This window comes from Callithrix jacchus, chromosome 6 (assembly GCF_049354715.1).
Source record: "Callithrix jacchus isolate 240 chromosome 6, calJac240_pri, whole genome shotgun sequence".
Taxonomy (NCBI): Eukaryota; Metazoa; Chordata; class Mammalia; order Primates; family Cebidae; genus Callithrix; species Callithrix jacchus.
The window spans coordinates 82,050,558-82,070,358 of NC_133507.1; the positions used below are offsets into that span (position 1 = coordinate 82,050,558).

At 35.0% G+C, this 19,801-nt stretch overlaps 1 protein-coding gene across 26 annotated transcripts in view; it reads right to left on the reverse strand.

Annotated features, from left to right (window-relative positions):
- The window catches only part of MBD5 (methyl-CpG binding domain protein 5), a 482,676-nt gene that overhangs the window by 163,520 nt on the left and 299,355 nt on the right, over window positions 1–19,801 (reverse strand). For all 26 annotated transcript variants that reach the window (XM_035304984.3, XM_078327829.1, XM_078327838.1 and 23 more), the window contains one exon: window positions 18,468–18,590. The gene's annotated coding sequence lies outside the window, so the exon portion shown is untranslated. The remainder of the gene's footprint in view (window positions 1–18,467; window positions 18,591–19,801) is intronic.

The following is a 19,801-nucleotide window of genomic DNA, read 5'->3' on the forward strand; positions in this document are numbered from 1 at the left end:
CAGCTGTGGATTTCAGCTCACTGAAACTTCCACCTCCTGGGTTCAAGAGAGTCTCCTGCCTCAGCCTCCCCAGTAGCTGGGATTACAGGCATGCACCACTATACCCAGCTAATTTTTGTATTTTTGGTAGAGATGGGGTTTCAGCATGTTGGCCAGGCTGGCTGGTCTTGAACTCCTGACCTTGTGATCTGCCCTCCTTGATCTTCCAAAGTGCTGAGATTACAGGCATGAGTCACTGGGTTCAGCCCCAACTCAACACGTTTTTTCATATTTTTCTTCTCAATAGAAATATGGAAGGAGGAGAGGGGAGGGAAGATTTCTATATTTAGCAGATTATGATAATTCTAAATACAAGGTAAATAATGGTGGGAAAAGTCATAATACAACTTATCTAGTCTGATCTAAAATTTTAAAATTAATATTGATTATATGTGCATTTTAACTGACATACAAAAACATTTCTTTTTATTTGTTTGTGAATATTTTTCAACAATTTTAATGTCAGCTTAAAAAATGATCATATAGACTATCACAAAAATATCAGCAATATTAAACAGTGTGCACCCTGTAATTCCAGCATGTGGTACCAGAATATTTCTAAGGTTTCAGAGTAAATATCAGCAATGCAGCACACTCTACCTCAATTTTCAATATCTAGGTCACAAGGAGTACTTTGAATACTGTGAATGGGGGAAAAAAGCAGGAAGGTTTTTCTGTGTAGCCACCAGAAAATCATAACAACATGCAAAATATATATTTAAAAACCCTAGCATATCATGGTTTTAAAAATAATTCCTACATAAAATAGAAAACAATACCCTAAAAAGGAACTTCTCATCTATTATGTAAGCCAAATAAAACCTTTGTGGAGTATTATTTACTTAATAAAATGTCTTTTGTTTTTACTACTCTCTGAGATGTGTGAATGTATGTGCATATTAAATGGTCAGGAGCAGGTAAAAAGAACATATGCTAAAAATAAATGTGTTAATTCAAAAAACACATGCATTTTAGGGAAAATTTAGCAGTAGTTAGCAGTAATCAGAAACTACAGCTTCCACCTACAATAAAGGCAAACAGACATGACAATAATTATATTTGAAATTATATTCTTCTTATTTATATGAGACATGGAGGGTTTATAACACATTTTGATTATGAAAAATGCACACTGCGTTTGCAATTTCTTTCAGCCATAATCATATACAGTTACAGATATTTGAAGCCTGGAATGATCTTCACTATAATTTTATTATTTTCCTTGAAATCTACTGAATTTATTCAGTTATGGATTTAAAATTTCTCCTTGCCCTTTTCCCAAGTTTAACTGTGAAGAAAAAGAAGTAAATATGTCTCTCAGCAAAATGAGAATCCCTAATAATCTATAATAAATCTGCTGCCACATATAACTTTTATGTATGTATAGATCTTTTAAAGGGAGCTAGAAATGAAAACAATTCTTTAAGAAAATTTTTCTTAATCTATTTGAAAAGCAATACATAAAGAGCAGTCACATACATCAACACAACAATTAAGATGGGTAATGCTGAAAAAATAAAAAAAAAATTAATACTTAAAAACACTTAAAATTTTTAAGTTGCCCAGGATCCAAGATGGCCCTTTTAGGAGCAGCTCAGAATTGCAGCTCCCAGCGAAAGCGCAGAGGGTGAGTGGACGCCACATTTTTAGATGGATCTTTAATGCCCACAGACCAGGAGATTCCTAGGTGGAGGAGCCCTACGGATCACCAGTGTGGCTGTTTTGGCTGGCGCAGCTGTTTTGCAGGCGCTGCGGAGCAGTGGCTTTCCATACAAAAAAATTTTAAGTCAATTAAAAAAACAGTTAAATGACTAGGATTTCTAGAGATTGTGCTTTTACAGAAAGTTTATTCCTATTATCAAAAAGATAGAACTGGCTATAAACAATGTATTTTTTTTAATAGCACTAAAGCTTACAAGTGTCTTAATTAAATATACAAAGGAGCTGCTTAAGACTGCAAAGCCGTTCTTAAGACATAAGAAGGTAGGAAAGATACTTTTTATATGTCACACTCCATTATCTGTCAATAGTGGCCTTTTAAAGTACCAAAATTTTCGTATAGTAGGAGGATTTTGATATTAGCAAATTTACTATAGTTATGGAGATATTCTAGAAATGGTTTAAAAGTGGGTATATAGTACAAAGAAGGAGCAAAATTAAACATGATACATTTTATCTCATTTTATTCATCATTACTACCCTATGAAATAGTATTTTGATTCTTATTGCTGTTAACTGCAAATAAAAGACTACAATTTTTTTTTTGAGACACATCTTTACTCTGTTATCAAGGCTGGAGTGCCTTGTTGGCTCACCGCAACCTCCTCCTCTTGGGTTCAAGTGATTCTGGTGCCTCAGCCTCCCAAGTAGTTGGGACTACAGGCATGGAGGGCGCCACCAAGCCGAGCTAATTTTTGTATTTTTAGTAGAGATGGGGTTTCACCACATTGGCCAGGCTTGTCTCCAACTCCTGACCTCAAGTGATCCACCTGCCTCAGCCTTTCAGAGTGCTGGGATTACAGGTGTGAGCCACGACACCCAGTTGAAAGACTATAAATTCCTAGAAGCCCAAGACTGGTATAAGGCTAACTTACTCTCTACAAAATAACATTTATATTCAAGGATAATAGATGGGCTGAAATCAAGTGATAGAAAACACTGATAGAGTAGATAGAGATTAGATTATTTCTGCAGATAGTCACTTCAATTTTGCCCTGGAGAATAAGTTATATTTTGCCTTTTTATTTTTTTTAAGACAGAGTCTCACTCTTGCCACCCAGGCTGGAGTGCAGTGGTGTGCTGCTCACTGCAACCTTCATCCACCCACCCCCAACCCCACCTTAAGCCATCTGCTCACCTCAGCCTCCTGAGTTGCTGAGACCATACCACCCAGTGGTCTGTGCACCACCACACGCAGCTATTTGTTTTTGCATTTTTTGTGGGTGTTTTACCTGTTGGCAAGGCTGGTCTTGAACTCTGCAGCCCAGGTGAGCCACTTGCCACAGCCTCCCAAAGTGCTGGGATTATAGGTGTGAGCCACTGCACCCAGTCTATTTTGTTTTTTAACTGGAGAAAGCATTGTATTTATCTTATTAGGTGGTGGCCTTCCTTTAAATATTAATCCACTTATTTCTTTATATCTAAGAATATATTAATTATATCCCTCCTATATTATTTTTATAAATAGCCCTGTTACCCGTATCTTGGGCTGCGTTATAAGCATCATATAATTAATGCAAAGTAACCTCATCTGCTAGTTTATGCTGCTATAACTCAAACTTTATCAAGAGTGATCTTTGTAAAATGGCATTTGCTCTGGCCATTTTTTTGCCTACAAACTTTCAATGACTTCTAGTCAAAGATACCAGGTAGACCATGCATGTTTTTATGTTTTTAAAGGCCCAATAAAACAACAATATAGAAATAAAAATAAATAATACCACAATCGGTGGCGGATAGGCCATTACCAGATGTGAGATTTAAATATGTTAATGTGAGCCGGAAAATAGAGTAGAAGTGCTGAAGTCAGCACAGGAAACCTCAGCCTAGAGTGATCTGTAGAACCACAGGGAAGTTCAGGGGCTCTGAGATGCCTGTTAAAAGAAAAAGGGAGAAACAGGGCTGAAAATGGGGAGATTTGCTGAGTATTTGTATAATGAACAATGACACACAGAGACCACAGAGAATATAAAAGACTTTTAGGAAATAAAAACATAATTTTATACTTCAACCCTTCCATCAATTTTTGTTTTAAGAGTTGAGAGCTTTGCTGGTAAGTTAAAAAGAAAACAAAGTATCATGCAAAGGAAGAGATTTCAAATGGTCAGCCCATGTGGACCATCACAGAATGTAAAAGTTACAGAAGGAAAGAAAAGACAAAAAAGGTGGGTGGGGGAAGAATTACTAAGAAAATGATAAAAGATAATTTTTTAGATATGAAGGATAAAACTCAGAAGAAAGTACCCACTTAAACCTCAAGTACAACACTAATTTTAAAAAGCCTACACCTAGACATATCAGGAGCTGCAAAATACCAAGAAAAAAACAAAAGTAAACCCTAAAAGCCAGATGAAAAAAGCAGATGACCTATAAAAAACAAAAATGAATTTGTAAAGGCAGTGGAGCATACATTCCAAGTTCAGAGGGAAGATCTGTAACCTAGAATCCTAGACAAACTAGAATTAAGATGGCAAGCAATTAAACTGGATAGTAACTGCTTCTCCTCACCATAGTCTTTAAAGGAGTGTCTTTTCTACAACTTTTAATGTGATAAATTGTTAAGACTATTATAAAAACAGTAAAAGTGGTACAAAATGTCAGTTTTTAAACAGTATCTCAGTAGAGCAGGTGGCCCAAAACAGCACCTTTTAAATTCTCTTTTTCTAATATGGATGTATACACCCACTACTTCTCTCCTTTTCCCCCTGCCCATCATGCCCTGCATCTTCTAATGTTAGAACCTGGATAATATGTAAGAATAAAATAAGAAAAATTTCAAACACAAAAATTAAAAAAATTGATTATTCATATATTTGCTCTTAGGAGTTGCTAAGGGATATGCTTCATCACAGCAGAATTTAAAAAAAAAAAAAAAAAAGAAAGAAAAAGGAAGAAAGAAAAAATGTGTGTTGAAGTAGAACTATCCAGAAGATCAGGAAAGGGGAGCCCCAGGATGACAGTTGTGTAGCCAGAGGGTGTCAAGACTCTGGAATCGCAATTCCCAAGGAAAAGTGGTAGTAGGGGGAATGGGGAGGGGGAAGGAAAGAGATACACTGGGATGTTTTATAAAATAGAGAAGTGGAGAGAACTGGGAATATGATAAAGAAAAATAATACAAAAAAAACAAAACAAAAGGAAATTTAAGAAAACTAAAAATTTGCTTAAGAAAATAAAACCAAAGAAGACTACTTGGCACCATAATTAACTATTAATTAAGCTAATACTTATTTAGTGTCAGCTAGGTATATAGCATCATTTAAGCGACTAAGAATACAGTAATGATGGGGAAAGTAATGAATTAAAAAATGAATTATATTAGTTAGAACAGATTCTCCACCTTCCTGAAGCTTATAGCACAGTGGGGGAGAGTGACAGTAGTTTTAAAAATTGAGTAAAATAATATATATAATTTGTATTAACAACATGAGCTATGAAGAAAAAAATTAGGAAAGCAGAGCAAAATTTACAGGTATGGGGAGTTGCTATTTAAAATAAGTATGGCATGGGGGAGGCCCTACTGAGCAGCTGCCATTATGATCAAGAATTTAAAAAAAGGAGGGATGAAGTGGTCATCTCAGTGAACTTATGTTGCAGTTAGAGGGAACAGCAAATGCAAAAGTTTTTTTTTCACACAATAATGTAAATGCTTAATTATGGCTGTAAAATAATAATAATAGACAAACAGCCGAATCATGAATGAACTCCCATTCACAATTACTACAAAGAGAATTAAATACTTAGGAATACAACCTGTAAGAGATGTTAAGAACCTCTTCAAGGAGAACTACAAACCACTGCTCAAGGAAGTGAGACAGGACGCAAATAGAAAAACATTCCATACTCATAGATAGAAAGAATGAATATCATGAAAATGGCCATACTGCCCAAAGTAATTTATAGATTCAATGCTATTCCCATCAAGCTACCATTGACTTACTTCACAAAATTAGAAAAAACTACTTTAAATTTCAGATAAAACCAAAAAAGAGCCTGTATAGCCAAGACAATACTTAGCAAAAACAACAAAGCTGGAGGCATTGTGCTAGTTGGCTTCAAACTATATTACAAGGCTACAGTAACAAAAACAGCATGGTACCGGTACCAAAACAGATATATAGACAAATAGAACAGAACGGAGACCTCAGAAATAACACCACAAATCTACAACCATCTGATCTTTGACAAAGTGGCTAAAACAAGCAATGTGGAAAGGATTCCCTATTTAATAAATGGTGCTAGTAAAACTGGCTAGCAATATGCAGAAAACAGCAGTTGGACTCCTTCCTTACATCTCATATAAAAGTTAACTCAAGATGGATTAAAGACTTAAATGTAAGACCTAAAACCATAAAAAACCCTAGAAGAAAACCTGGGCAATACCATTCAGGAAATAGGCATAGGCAAAGACTTCATGACTAAACCACCAAAAGTAATTGCAACAGAAGCAAAAATTGACAAATGGAATCAAATTAAAGAGCTTCTGCACAGCAAAAGAAACTATCAGCAGAGTGAACAGGCAACCTACAGAATGGGAGAAAATTTTTGCAATCTACCCATCTGACAAAGATCTAATATCTAGAAACTACAAGGAATTTAAACAAATTTACAAGAAAAACACAAACAACTCCATCAAAAAGAGGGCAAAGGATATCAACAGACACTTCTCAAAAGAAGACATTTATGCAGCCAGCAAACATGAAAAAAAGCTTATCTTCTTTGGTCATTACAGAAATGCAAATCAAAACCACAATGAGATACTATTTCATGCCAGTGAGAAGGGTGATCATTAAAAAGTCAGGAAATGGCTGGGTGCGGTGGCTCAAGCCTGTAATCCCAGCACTTTGGGAGGCCGAGGCAGGTGGATCATGAGATCAGGAGATTGAGACAATCCTGGTCAACATGGTGAAACCCCGTCTCTACTAAAAATACAAAAAATTAGCTGGGCACGGTGGTGCGTGCCTGTAATTCCAGCTACTCAGGAGGCTGAGGCAGGAGAATTGCCTGAACCCAGGAGGCGGAAGTTGTGGTGAGCCGAGATGGCGCCATTGCACTCCAGCCTGGGTAACAAGAGCGAAACTTCATCTCAAAAAAAAAAAAAAAAAAAAAATGTCATGAAATAACAGATGCTGGATAGAATGTGGACAAATACTAACACTTTTACACTGTTGATGGAAGTGTAAGAATAAGAATGACTTCAACCATTGTGGAAGATGGTGTGGTGATTCCTCACGGATCTAGAACCAGAACTACCATTTAATCCAGCAATCCCATATATGCCCAAAGGATTATAAATCCTTCTACTGTAAAGACATATGCACATGTATGTTTATTACAGCACTATTTACAATAGCAAAGGCTTGGAACCAACCCAAATGCCCATCAATGATAGACTGGATGAAGAAAATGTGGCACACATACACCATGGAATACTATGCAGCCACAAAAAGAATGAATTCATGTCCTTTGCAGGGACATGGATGAAGCTGGAAACCATCATTCTCAGGAAACTAACACAGGAACAGAAAACCAAATACCACATGTTCTTACTCATAAGTGGGAGTTGAACAATTAGAACACATGGACACAGGAAGGAGAACATCACATACCAGGGCCTGTTGGGGGAATGGTGGGCAAGGGAAGGAAGGACATTAGGACAAATACCTAACACATGAGGGCTTAAAACCTAAATAACAGGTTGATAGGTGCAGTGAACCACCATGGCACATGTATACCTATGTAACAAACCTGCACATTCTGCACAGGTATTCCAGAACTTAAAGTAAAACAAACAAACAAAAAGATTTAAAGAAGTAACTGGCACTAATTTTAGAAATACAAAACTGAAAGACCTGATAATGAAACTGTGAAAGAAGAAAAGTTGAAGTAGAAGGTGGGTATACTAATATCCACGTCTGATGAGGACAATCACAAAGCACTATCTATAGTGAATGGGACAAAAAAAGAAAGGTATTACAGTTACAACAAAGAAACTAAAAATAGAGATAAAACTAAATGGAGGATGGGCACGTTAGCTCACACCTGTAATTCCAGAACTCTGGGAAGCTGAGGTGGGCAAATCACTTAAGGTTAGGAGTTTGAGACCAGCCTGGTCAGCATGGTGAAACCCCAGCTCTACAAACAAATACAAAAATTAGCCTCACCTGCTGGCACATACCTGTAGTCTCAGGTATTTGGGAGGCTGAGGTGGGAGGATCACTCAAGCTTGGGAGGCGGAGGTTGCAATAAGCCACAATCATGCTACTACACTCCCACCTGGGCGAAGAGCGAGGCTATGTCTCAAAACAACAACAACAAGCTAAACGCTGAATGGTAGAGACAGAAAAGTTGGAGATGGGCTAGAGTGAGTGAGTGTACAACACCTCCTTTATGTGTTTGTATGTGTAATAATATATGATGACTAAAAAATGATTAATAAAAATTTTGAGGCGTGGTGGCTCACACCTGTAATCCCCTCACTTTGGAAGGCCAAGGCAGGCAGATCAACTGAGGTTGGGAGTTCGAGATCAGTCTGACATACATGGAGAAACCCCGTCTTTACTAAAAATACAAAAATAGCCAGGAGTGGTGGTGCATGGTAATCCCAGCTATTTGGGAGGCTGAGGCAGGAGAATCGCTTGAAGCTGGGAGGTGGAGGTTGCGGTGAGCCGACATTGTACCATTGCACTCCAGCCTGGGCAACAAGAGTAAAACTTCGTCTCAAAAAAAAAAAAAAAAATTGCGGTGGAAGCAAACTACTTTTACCTGAAAAAATACAGATACATACCAAAGGAAACGTGGAAAGTGAAGTGAGGCTTACCTGGGAAAATCTGGGCCAAAGGATAATTTAATTTAACCATGTGCATGTTTTAATCTGATTTAAACACATACATCTGGTCACATATATATCAGAGGTTTTTCATAACTCTTAGGATAAAGGTCAGAATCTCAAATATGGCCTTTATAAGAATTTAATTATACTAAATACTTGTGACAAAAAAAGTGTTTACCTCTCATGTGTTAAAAGGAGAACCTTTAACATACACTAAAACGCTCAGTTTCTATTTTTATAAAGTAATATTTTATTGGAAACTATAGCTCTTCCCTACATCATTTCATAAATTTAATTTCTCTGCCCTCAGAAGGTATCATACTAAATTGTTAATAGCATCATAAAATTTCCCAAGTCTTTTGAGTAAAATTTTATATATGCTTTCTCTAGAAACATGACAGTTTTGATTTTTCAAAAAATAGGTAGATAGAATATAAAATTTTACATATTATATGTGATCAATGTCTGATTAGTTTTTAAGATGCCATTTCAAAATAAGGCAGTACCTTATTAAGGTCGCTGTGGGGTTTGATAGTGCAAATATTCCAAAACTTCCAAAAATTTGAAATCTGAAACACTTTTGGTTCCAAGCATTCTGCATGAGGAATACTCAGCCTGTACTACCAAGCAATAAAAAGGAACAAATTACTGATATGCTTAGTACCGTGCATGAATCTCCAGAAAATTATGCTGAATGAAAATAGTCAATCCCAAAAGCCTACATACGTGATTCTACTTACAAAATACTCTTCAAATGACAACATTATAGGAGTGGAGAATAGATTAGTGAGTTTGAGGGGTTAAGAAACAGGTGGTGAGGGAAGGGAAATGGGTGTGCTATAAAAGAGCAGCATGAGGGATCCTTGTGGTGACAGAAATGAGCGTTGTCTTCACTGTATCAATGTCAGTAACTTGGTTGTTATATTGTACTACAATTTGACAGATGTTACCATTGGGGGGAAATTGGGTAAAGGGTATACCAGATGTCTGTATTATTTCCTGCAACTGCACTTAAATGTATAATTATTTCAAAATAAAAAGTTTAATTTGGAAAAAATGCTGGTACATATTATAAGAATGTGAATTGTTCTCCATTGGTGGCAAGGAGGTGGGGTGATGGTAATTCAGGCATTCAAGCAAAGAAGGAGAGATACATGGAGAGGGAGAGGGCTTTATCAAGCTACTTTGATATCAAAGCTACTTTTTTTTCCAGAGCCTTCCTGTGCTTTGTAAGAGAAAGAAAACTGAGAACTAGTCAAGCAAAGATACACAAATCTTTTCAAGGCCCCACTCATAAGGGTTTGACTCCAAAAGTTTTATTCAAGCTCCTATCATTTCTGTGGATAGCAAACTGGCCAGTACCTAACGATAACTTAAAAAGTAAGGCAGACAGGGTACACAGGGAAGATAGGATCTCTACACTAAACACATAGGTTGTAGAACCAAGAGTTAGAGATTATACTTTTAGACTTCAATGCCACGGGTCATCTGTTATCTGACATGAAGGGTAGTGGGAAGTAGCGATAAAGGCCCCAGTTCTTAGCTAGCAGAACCTTGGGAGGCACTCTTCATTGAGAAGGAAAACACGTATTGGAAGCAAGTGTGAGATTAGGGTTGAGGTGCTTTTACTTGAAAGGATTTCAGAAATCAGAAATATTTATGTTTTGTCTATTCTTACATTCTTATTCCTTAAAAACTTACCAGATTGATGACTCAGCAGTTTTACTCATAGAGAAATAAAAATATATATCTACCCTAAAACTTGTACACCAGTATGTGCAGCATTACTTATGGTGGCCAAAAAGTGGAAACAACCGAATGTCCATCAGCTGATGAATGGATAAATAAAATGTGGTATGTACATACAATGGAGTATTATTTGGTAATAAAAAGAGATGATATACTAATTCCTGCTACAGTATGGATGAACCTTAAAATCATCATATTAAGTAAAACAAGCCAGTCACAAAAGGCCACACATTTTATGATTACATTTATCTAAAATATCTACAGTGGACAAATACACAGAGGCAGTAGATTAGTGGTTGCCTGAGACTGAGGGATTTGTGGAAAGAGTGACTGCTACTGTTTATAGGGTTTATTTTTGGAGTGATGAAAATGCTCTGAAATGCTGTGATGATGGCTGCACAACTCTGAATTGTGAAAAATATTAAACTGCATATTTGAAATGAAAAAAGGTCCTTGGATTAAATAGAATACAAAATTTCACATGTTACTATATGTGGTTAATATCTGATTAGTTTTTAAGGAATTAAAAACTAAAAAAAGGCAATATTTTAAGGTCTTCTGTTAAGGTTTGGTAGTTAATGTAATAGCTCATCATAGGAAATTGGAAAATATTGCATAATAACTAATGCCAGAAAGAGTTCACAATATTTTCAGTTGTGGTTATTATTCAATGAGGAAAGAAACAAAAATAAAGTTAACCTCAACTAAAATAAGAATTGGTGTTGCATAAAAATGAGACAGAAGAGACTCTTAAATATGATAATCAGTAAGAAATTGTATCTCACTATCAACTGAAGCAGACAGAGTTACTGGAAGAATAGGGAAAGGACTGCATTGGTCAATCCTAGAAATTAAGCAAAAATGAGAAGTTTTAGCAAGATAGATGCTAAGAAGTAATATATTTTACATCCCAGGTAAGAAAAACTGAAAGGTCTCATTAAGGAAATTTGTAGCCTGATTTGACTCTAGCTTATCCCCTGGCTTTCTGAGACCATTGCATCCTAAATTTATTTTCGGGCTTATAAATATTATTTTGATTTTTCAAGCAAAAGCCGGCTTGTAAAAACCGTATTGCAAAATTCTGAGTTTACTGAACTATTGTCCACTAACACTGCATTTCCTATCCCTTTTAGTGACTATAAATCCAGTTACATGAATTATGCAATGTCATCCTTAGGCATTTCTGTTATCAGAATATCTTTTTATAAATGAGTAAAGAAAGCCAGGACTCAGAACACATTGACTGTTGCTCTAGGTTTTAATGCTTAGTGCAGCTGCTATGTAATGGTGAACATGAATTAAACAAAAAATGAAGTCATGAGGGCAGAAGAAAAGATGTTCAAAAATGAATTTGCAAGTTTAGTTCTAAATAGCAACCACAATTTTAGCTTGAGGCTTTTCTGGGGGATAGTGAATAATGAGTGGTGAGAGTATAGGCCCCAAGCAAGGCCTGAGGACATTGGTGCTCCTAGCTAGTCATTTATCCTCAAAAAATGGTCCTTAGCTTGCGAGGGCATTGTTTGAAATACCAGAAAGAATCAAACTTGTGCCTGTCACTTTATCCCAAGGGTCTTCTCAGGATTCTGAAGCTCTAGTGTTAAGATAACTGTTTACCTAAACAAAGGCCTTGGTAGGATTTTACTGTTACCTTATGTACTCTTACTGTTCTTTGTTTATATTTTTATTTACCTGCAGAAGGAATTACATGTGAAAATTGTAACCCTAAAATTACTATTGAAAATTATGTTCTACTATGTTAAGTGTCTATTCAAGGGAAGTAAGATAATATTTAAGAGAAAAATTTTCTCTCTCATTTTTATTAGATTTTCATGGCAAATTTGTATTTCAGAGAATTCAGACTTACTGTATATTGCCAAAAATAGTCTTTTAGCCAGTTCTATCACGTAAAATTATAAACCTGTTAGTGTGGCTATTTTGAAAAACCTAAAGTCTTGAATTCATGGCTAAGTATATATTTTTATTTACAAGAACCTCTGTTTCCTGCTATCTTTATATTAATGCTGTTTTCTTCTCCATCATGAAAATATTGTGACTTAAGTTATGCGAATGATCCCACTTTTAAATAACATATTTACATAATAAATAGTAAAAGGAGGGAATTTAACGAATCAAAACATTTATTTATCTCACCCAACTTATAGAATAATGATGATGATGATAGTAATAAAAATAGCAGTACAATAGTAATGATCTGATAATATGAAGGAGAATAGGCTTTAAATAGGTTTCCTGTATACCAACACTATTCTGACTGATATATTAATACATAACTGCATCATTATCCATTATCCCCATTTTACAAATGAGAAACTGAATCAATAAGAGACTAAATGAGATTAAATAGCAATTGGTAAATCTAGGATCAGAAAATTGGACTAAAATGTACCCCATTTATAGAAACCTAGAATTTGGAGTAGGGTTTTTTAACTACTGACACCTTTTTTTTAACCCTTTGAAATCTATTCTCTTATTTTCCTTGATAAAACATAAAAGCTAATGATTTCTATTTCATTTTTGGAATAAATTAAATATAATAACAAAATAAAACAAAGCAATAATATAGGGCTTGGATGTTTTTTAAGCTACTCCTCCTTCTTCCTGTTTCTAGTTGAGCCTGACTAGTTTGAAATGATATTATCTCTGTTCATTCAGAAAATAATTATTGAAGCCCTACTATTTGTCAAACATTATTCCAGGGGCTGTTATATACATTGAAAGCAAACCAGTTCTGAACTGTGAGCAAGACAGGAAAACTGGACAACTTTCTGGTGACTTCTAAAGTTCAAATGCAAGAACAAAACCCCACTACAGAGCCATGTGGATATTGCTCACAATGTCGGAATGTCTATGCCAACAACCCCTTCTGTTAACACAAATAAAAACAATTGAATCTACTTAAATTTAAATTCTTATTAGAATTATTTCTCACTGTCATGTTAGCTATTACTCAATATGTTTAGATTTGCAAGACTACTCTAAAAAATTTCTTAATTATTCGAAGACATTAAGCCTATAATTTATGCAGCAGCAATTTATGCTGTATGACTTCATTGAATGGCCACTGTGGAACAAAATCAGCCAGGGCATGTAAACCTTTATTTGAAAACACTGGACATAAAAATGCTTCAAAGGTGTATTCTAATTTAAAGCAAAATGAAATGTATAAGAGGATCAGCCAAAGTCCAACTAGTTTGAGAAAAAGATAACAAGCATTAGTTCTTGCAAGAGGGAGGAATTGTCCTTGCAGATTTGTAGCCACTGTTTGGGCAATCCAGATTTTATCAAGATGGGAGGAGAGGAACAGATAGGGGCTAAAGTTGTGTGCAAAAAGGATTGGGGAGGAATAACCACTGGAGACAAGGACATGAGAGAGTCATAGTGAAAGATGATCAGTTCTTCACGGTCTAATATCACTCCATACAAGGCATAGCGCTATGTGTTGCAGGTATAGTGATAAACAAGGTGGACTCAGTTCCTGATTTCATTAAATACAAAATTATACAATTACTTGTTTTATTTCCATAGTACAAGGTGATGGGCTTGCATATATCAGGGGATCTCAAGCAATCTGGAAGAATCAGACCAAGCTTCCCTCAAGAAGGGGCATTTTCGTTGAAATTTGAGGGATGAGTAGGATTCTACTAGTTAAAGTGGCATTGGAGGGTAGGGTAGGCAAGTGCTGCATTATGATTTTTATGGGCCCTAGGTATTTCTGCCCTCATGGGCCCCTTCCAACATAAAAAATAAAATACAAATTATATTTTGTAACTTATGTGGTATAAAGATGAATATGTTAATACTATATATTGAAATGCTTTCTTTTACCCAGAAGTCCTTTTCTTTCTTATTTTAAAAGAAATTTAAACATTTTTGTGGACCCTAGGCACGGGCTTACTGTACCTTTTGGATTAGTAGGCACAGGAGGTGGGGAAGTTTGGGCTAAGAACATTTTGGAAAGAGAGAATAGCATATAGAGAAGTTTCTGGGGCATGCTTGCTCAGGGAATTAAAAGGCTAGAGCAGGGAGTGCAGGAGAGTATGGCATAAGGGAGGCTGGTGAGGCATGCCATAGTAAAATCAGTAAATTCTTATAGAGGCCATTTAAAAATAGTAAATTAAATAACACAAATCTTAGCCAATGCTGATTTTCTTTTTTAAAGACAAAGTCTCACTCTATTGCTCAGGCTGGAATGCGATGATGCAGCTCACTACAGCCTCAAACTCCTCGGCTCAAGCCATCCTCCTGCCTCAGCTTCCTGAATAGCTAGAATTGCAGACACACACCATCATGCCCAGTTATTTATTTTTTTTCAGAGACAGGGTCTCACTATGTTGCCCAGGCTTAATGTTATGTTTGATATAATGTAAGTATATAATAGTGGAAGTTGGTGATTTCTGCCAAACTATGGCAGATGTAAAAACGTAGGTTAGGCACAATTCCATCTAAAGTTAGTATATACATTGAAATATTCACAGAGAAACTGAAATAATGCCTGTGATTTGCTTCAGAATAACACAGGAGGTATAAATGAACAAGATTAGCCATGAATTCTAATTAATGAAGCCATATTTGAGGTACATGGGGTTCATTTTATTATTCTGCCAATTCCTCTGTTTCTGATTTTCCATAATAAATAGCCTTAAAAAAATAAAGTCAAGGTTCAAAGAAACATCAAAACCCAGAAGCCATGGAAAAAGATGATAGATTTGAGTTCATAAAAATAATAACCTTATATGACAAAAAAAGCACTCAAAACACTAAAAATAAAAAAAAATAATTGTGATATGTATAATTTACAGATTTGATATTCTTAATATGATTGTGATACTTACCCATCTAGAAAAAATTCCAAGACACCCACAAGAAAAATTTGGCATGGCTCATGAATGGGATATTCATAAAATAACTTAAAATTCAAATAAAAATATAAAAATATACTAATTCTCAGTAGTAATCACACAAATGAAAATTAAAATGCCATATACTTTTCTTGTATCAGATTTTGTAAACAACAAAGTGCATGTCAAATGTTGGCAAAACTATAGAGAAAGTGACATTATCATTCTCTCAAACATGTTGGTAGAAATGTAAATTGGTAGAACCTTTCCATTTATTTACGATTTTATCTACCAATTCCATTTTTAAGAATATATTATAATCTAGCATTTTCAAAAGTGAGTAGTGGGATGTTGACAGATGTTATTTGAGTTTGTATAAGTCTAAACTGAATTTTAAATGTAAATTTATTAAACATCATTTAAAAAATTTCCCTTTTTAAAGTTTTTCCATTGCTGCTTCTTCTTGTTTTTAGAAAAAACAGAGTTTATTTTTCAGAGCAGTTTAGTTTCATAGAACAATGGAGTGGAAAGTAAATAGACTCCGATTCTATTTTACCAGATAGTGATGGTTAAACAAGTTTGATTTCTACAAGATATATGGTACTACTATACGCTGGGACATACATCTCTAAGATGGTGAATCAGTCTTTCCTTATGTTATATGTCATGGGACCCCTTCATCAGAGAAAATATTTAGTACTAAGGCTTTATAACACTTTTAGAATTTATCTTAAAAAATCATCAGATATGAGTACACACATGTACTTGAGAGGATGTTCACTAAAGTCATGTTTACCACAGACAAAAATTGGAAAGCATTCTAAATATTAAATAAAAGGACGGTGGTTACGTGATTCGTGTTATAAGCTTTAACTGGAATTTAAGGTGGAAGATATTTACTGACGTAAAAATTGCTGCAGTAGGATGATATGATTCTATAATGTGAAAACACTAAAGCCTCCATCAGAAGGCTCCTGGAAGTGATAAATGACTTCAGTAACTTTTCAGTATACAAAAATCAGTAGCATTTCTGTGTACCAATAATGTTCAAGCTGAGAGTCAAATAAAGAACATAAACCAATTAACAATAGTCACACACACACCATGCACACACCTGGGAATATATCTAACCAAGGAGGTGAAAGATGTCTACAAGGAGAACTGCAAAACACTGCTAGAAATCATAGATGATGCAAACAAATGAAAAAACATTACATGCTCATGGATTGGAAAAATCAATATTGTTAAAAGGGCCAAACTTCCAAAAGTAATCTACAGATTAAATGCTATTGGTATCAAAATACCAATGTCATTTTATGCAGAACTGGAAAAAAACTCTTCTAAAATTCATATGGAAACAAAAAAGAGACTGAATAGCCAAAGCAAATCCTAAGCAAAAAGAACAAAGCTGGAAGCATCACAGTACCCAACTTCAAATTAAACCATAAGGCTTCTGTAACCAAAACAGCAAGTTACTGGTACAAAAACAGGTGCATAGACCAGTGGAACAGAATAGAGAACTCAAAATAAAGCCATGCACCTACAGCCATCTACTCTTTGACAAAGTTGACAAAATTAAGCAGTTGGGTAAGGATACCCTATTCAATAAATGGTGATGGAACAGCTGGCTAGCCACATGCAGAAGAAATAATTTGGACCACTACCTTTCACCATATACAAAAATTAACTAAAAATTGATTAAAGATTTAAATGTAAGAACTCAATATATAAGAATGGTAGAAGAAAATCCAGGAAACAACATTCTGGACGTGGGCCGTAGGAAAGAATTTATGACTAAGTTCTCAAAAGCAATTGCAACAAAAACAAAAATTGGCAATTGGGACCTGGTTAAACTAAATAGCTCTGCACAGTGAAAGAAATTATCAACAGAGTAAATGGACAATCCACAGAATTGGTGAAAATATTTGCAAACGGTGTAACCAACAATTGTCTTATATCCAGAATCTATAAGGAACCTAAACAATTGAACAAGCAAAAAACGAACAGCCCAATTTTAAAATGGGCAAAATACGTGAAAAGATACTTTTCAAAAGAAAATATACAAGAGGCCAACAAATGAAAAAGTATTAATCATTAGTATTATCATAAAAATGCAAATCAAAACCATAATGAGATACCTTCTCACAGCAGTCAGAATGGCTATTATTAAAAAGTCAAAAAATAACAGATGTTGGTGAGGCTGTGGAGAAAAGGGAACACCTCTATACAGTTGGTGGGAATGTAAAGTAGTTCAGCCACTGTGGAAAGCAATTTAGAGATTTCTTAAAGAACTTAAAGCAGAATGACCATTCAACTCAGTAATCACATTACTCGGTATATATCCAAAAGCAAACAAATTGTTCTACCAAAAAGACACATGCATTCACAATATTAAGCACTATCACTATTCTTAATAGTAAAGTCATGGAATCTATGTAGGTGCCCATCAATGGTGGGTTGGATAAAGAAAATGTGGTACATATACACCATAGAGTATCATGCAGCCATAAAAAAGAATGAACTCATGTTCTCTGCAGCAACATGGATGCAGCTAGAGGCCATTATCCTAAGTGAATTAACACAGGAAGAGAAAACCAAATATCACATGTTCTCACATATAAGTGGGAACTAAACATCAGGTACTCATGGCCATAAAGATAGCAACAATAGACAATACTACTAGAGGGGAAAGCGTGGAAGGGGAAGCAAGGGCTGAAAAACTGACTGCTAGTCACTACGCTCAGTACCTGGGTGAGGAGATCATTTATACCACAAACAATATACCCAGGTAACAAATCTGCACATGTACCCCCTGAATCTAAAATAAAAGTTGAAAGAGAAAAAAAATAAATAAAATTTTTAAAAAAGCTACAATAAACTGCTAAGTAAAAGAAGCAGGGTAGGGAAAGACCATTTAAGCCCTATGGTGTCTAGTAATAATTATTGTAACTATATAAATGCACATATTATACATAATATAGATACATAAAAGTAAATACAAAAACCTATAACAAAACATTAAGAATAGTTACCTCAAGGTGGTAGGGTAATTATATTTTTCTGTATTATCTTTTTTTAAAAAAAACAGTAAACATGTATTAATTTTCCAATAGAAATATTTTTTAAGGCAACATGTTTAAGCATCCTGACTTTGGAGAAATAAAGAATTTTAATCTATAGATGTTAGAGGCATTCCATATTTATATAAAAATTAAGTCTGCAGACAAAAACTACAGTTTTATGAAGAATCTATGAAGAGAAACCATGCCTACCTTCTGGAGAGAAGTGAAGAAAACATAACAAGTGTTGTGTGTGACTCAGCAGCGTAATGGAGGCAGTTAATGTCCAGATGCTCTATACCTTTACGAGTCCCTATAAGGGAGTACCTCTTCTCTCTGGAAAGATAACATGGGTACACAGATTTATTTAAAGGCTGGTTTTCAAAATCATTAATAGGATTGTTGGCATTTTTTCACTTCCAAACATCAATGAGTCGTTGCCAAAGAACTAGAGCAGGTCAAGGTATTAGATCCATCTTTCAGAAATAAAATACCATGCTTAAGTACCAGAAATAATTAAAGAAAATGTTATATACTTTGTTTTAATATGTTTAATAGTATAATCAGAAGAAATGTATTTAATAAATTAAATATTGATAAAAATAGTAGCGTAATTTTGCATATCGACTATCTACCAGACACAGTGCTAAATCCTTTATGTCTCATTTAATCCTCTCAACATCTTCTTTATTCAATATTTATTCAACAATATTTACTAGGCATTTGCTCTATGCCAGGTACTGTGGGAAGCACCGGAGATATAATGGTGATCACTACCATGATACAAGATAGCTATTAACATTCCCACTTTAAAACGAGGTAATTGAGGCTCTTGGATTGGATATTAAATAGCCTAACTTCAAACTTACTCTTTCTATTATAGCCCAATTAAAAGAAGTTTGCCAGTCTTATCACCACCACCACTAAAAACAAAAACAATAAACTCCAAACCTTTTAAGTTAAAATGGAGAAAATACCAAAAAATACCCCAACAACTCATCTAAATGTAGCATAAAATATATACAAAATATCTATATATAACCTTTATAATTTGCAGTTTCACCTACTTTAATCCTCACTCATTCTCATGATATAGGTGTATTACCATTTTGGAGATGAGAACACTGGCTTAGAAATGTTCAGCTTAAATCGGGATATGCCTAATTCTAATGCTTAAAAACCTCAAAAAGAGAACAATAAAAAAAAAAAACCTTACATTAAAATGGAGAAAGCAACAAAGAAGAAAAACAACTCATTTAAGTAGCCTGATATATGCACACAGACACAAAAACACAAACAGGATCACACACCTGTATGGATTGTGGTATTGACATTCAAACACCCATCACTATCTGGTAAAATAGTATTGGCGGGGTGGGAGGAGGATGACAGGGGAAACAACTATTTAGGAAGCAGAAGCTGAATGAAAATCATCCTCAAATACAGATTGTAGCTCTACAGGCTGCTTACTTTCCAGTGGGGTCTCACAGAAAAATAGCAGGAAATATTACCACTCACTTGCTTATGACCTTAGGAAGGTTACTTAA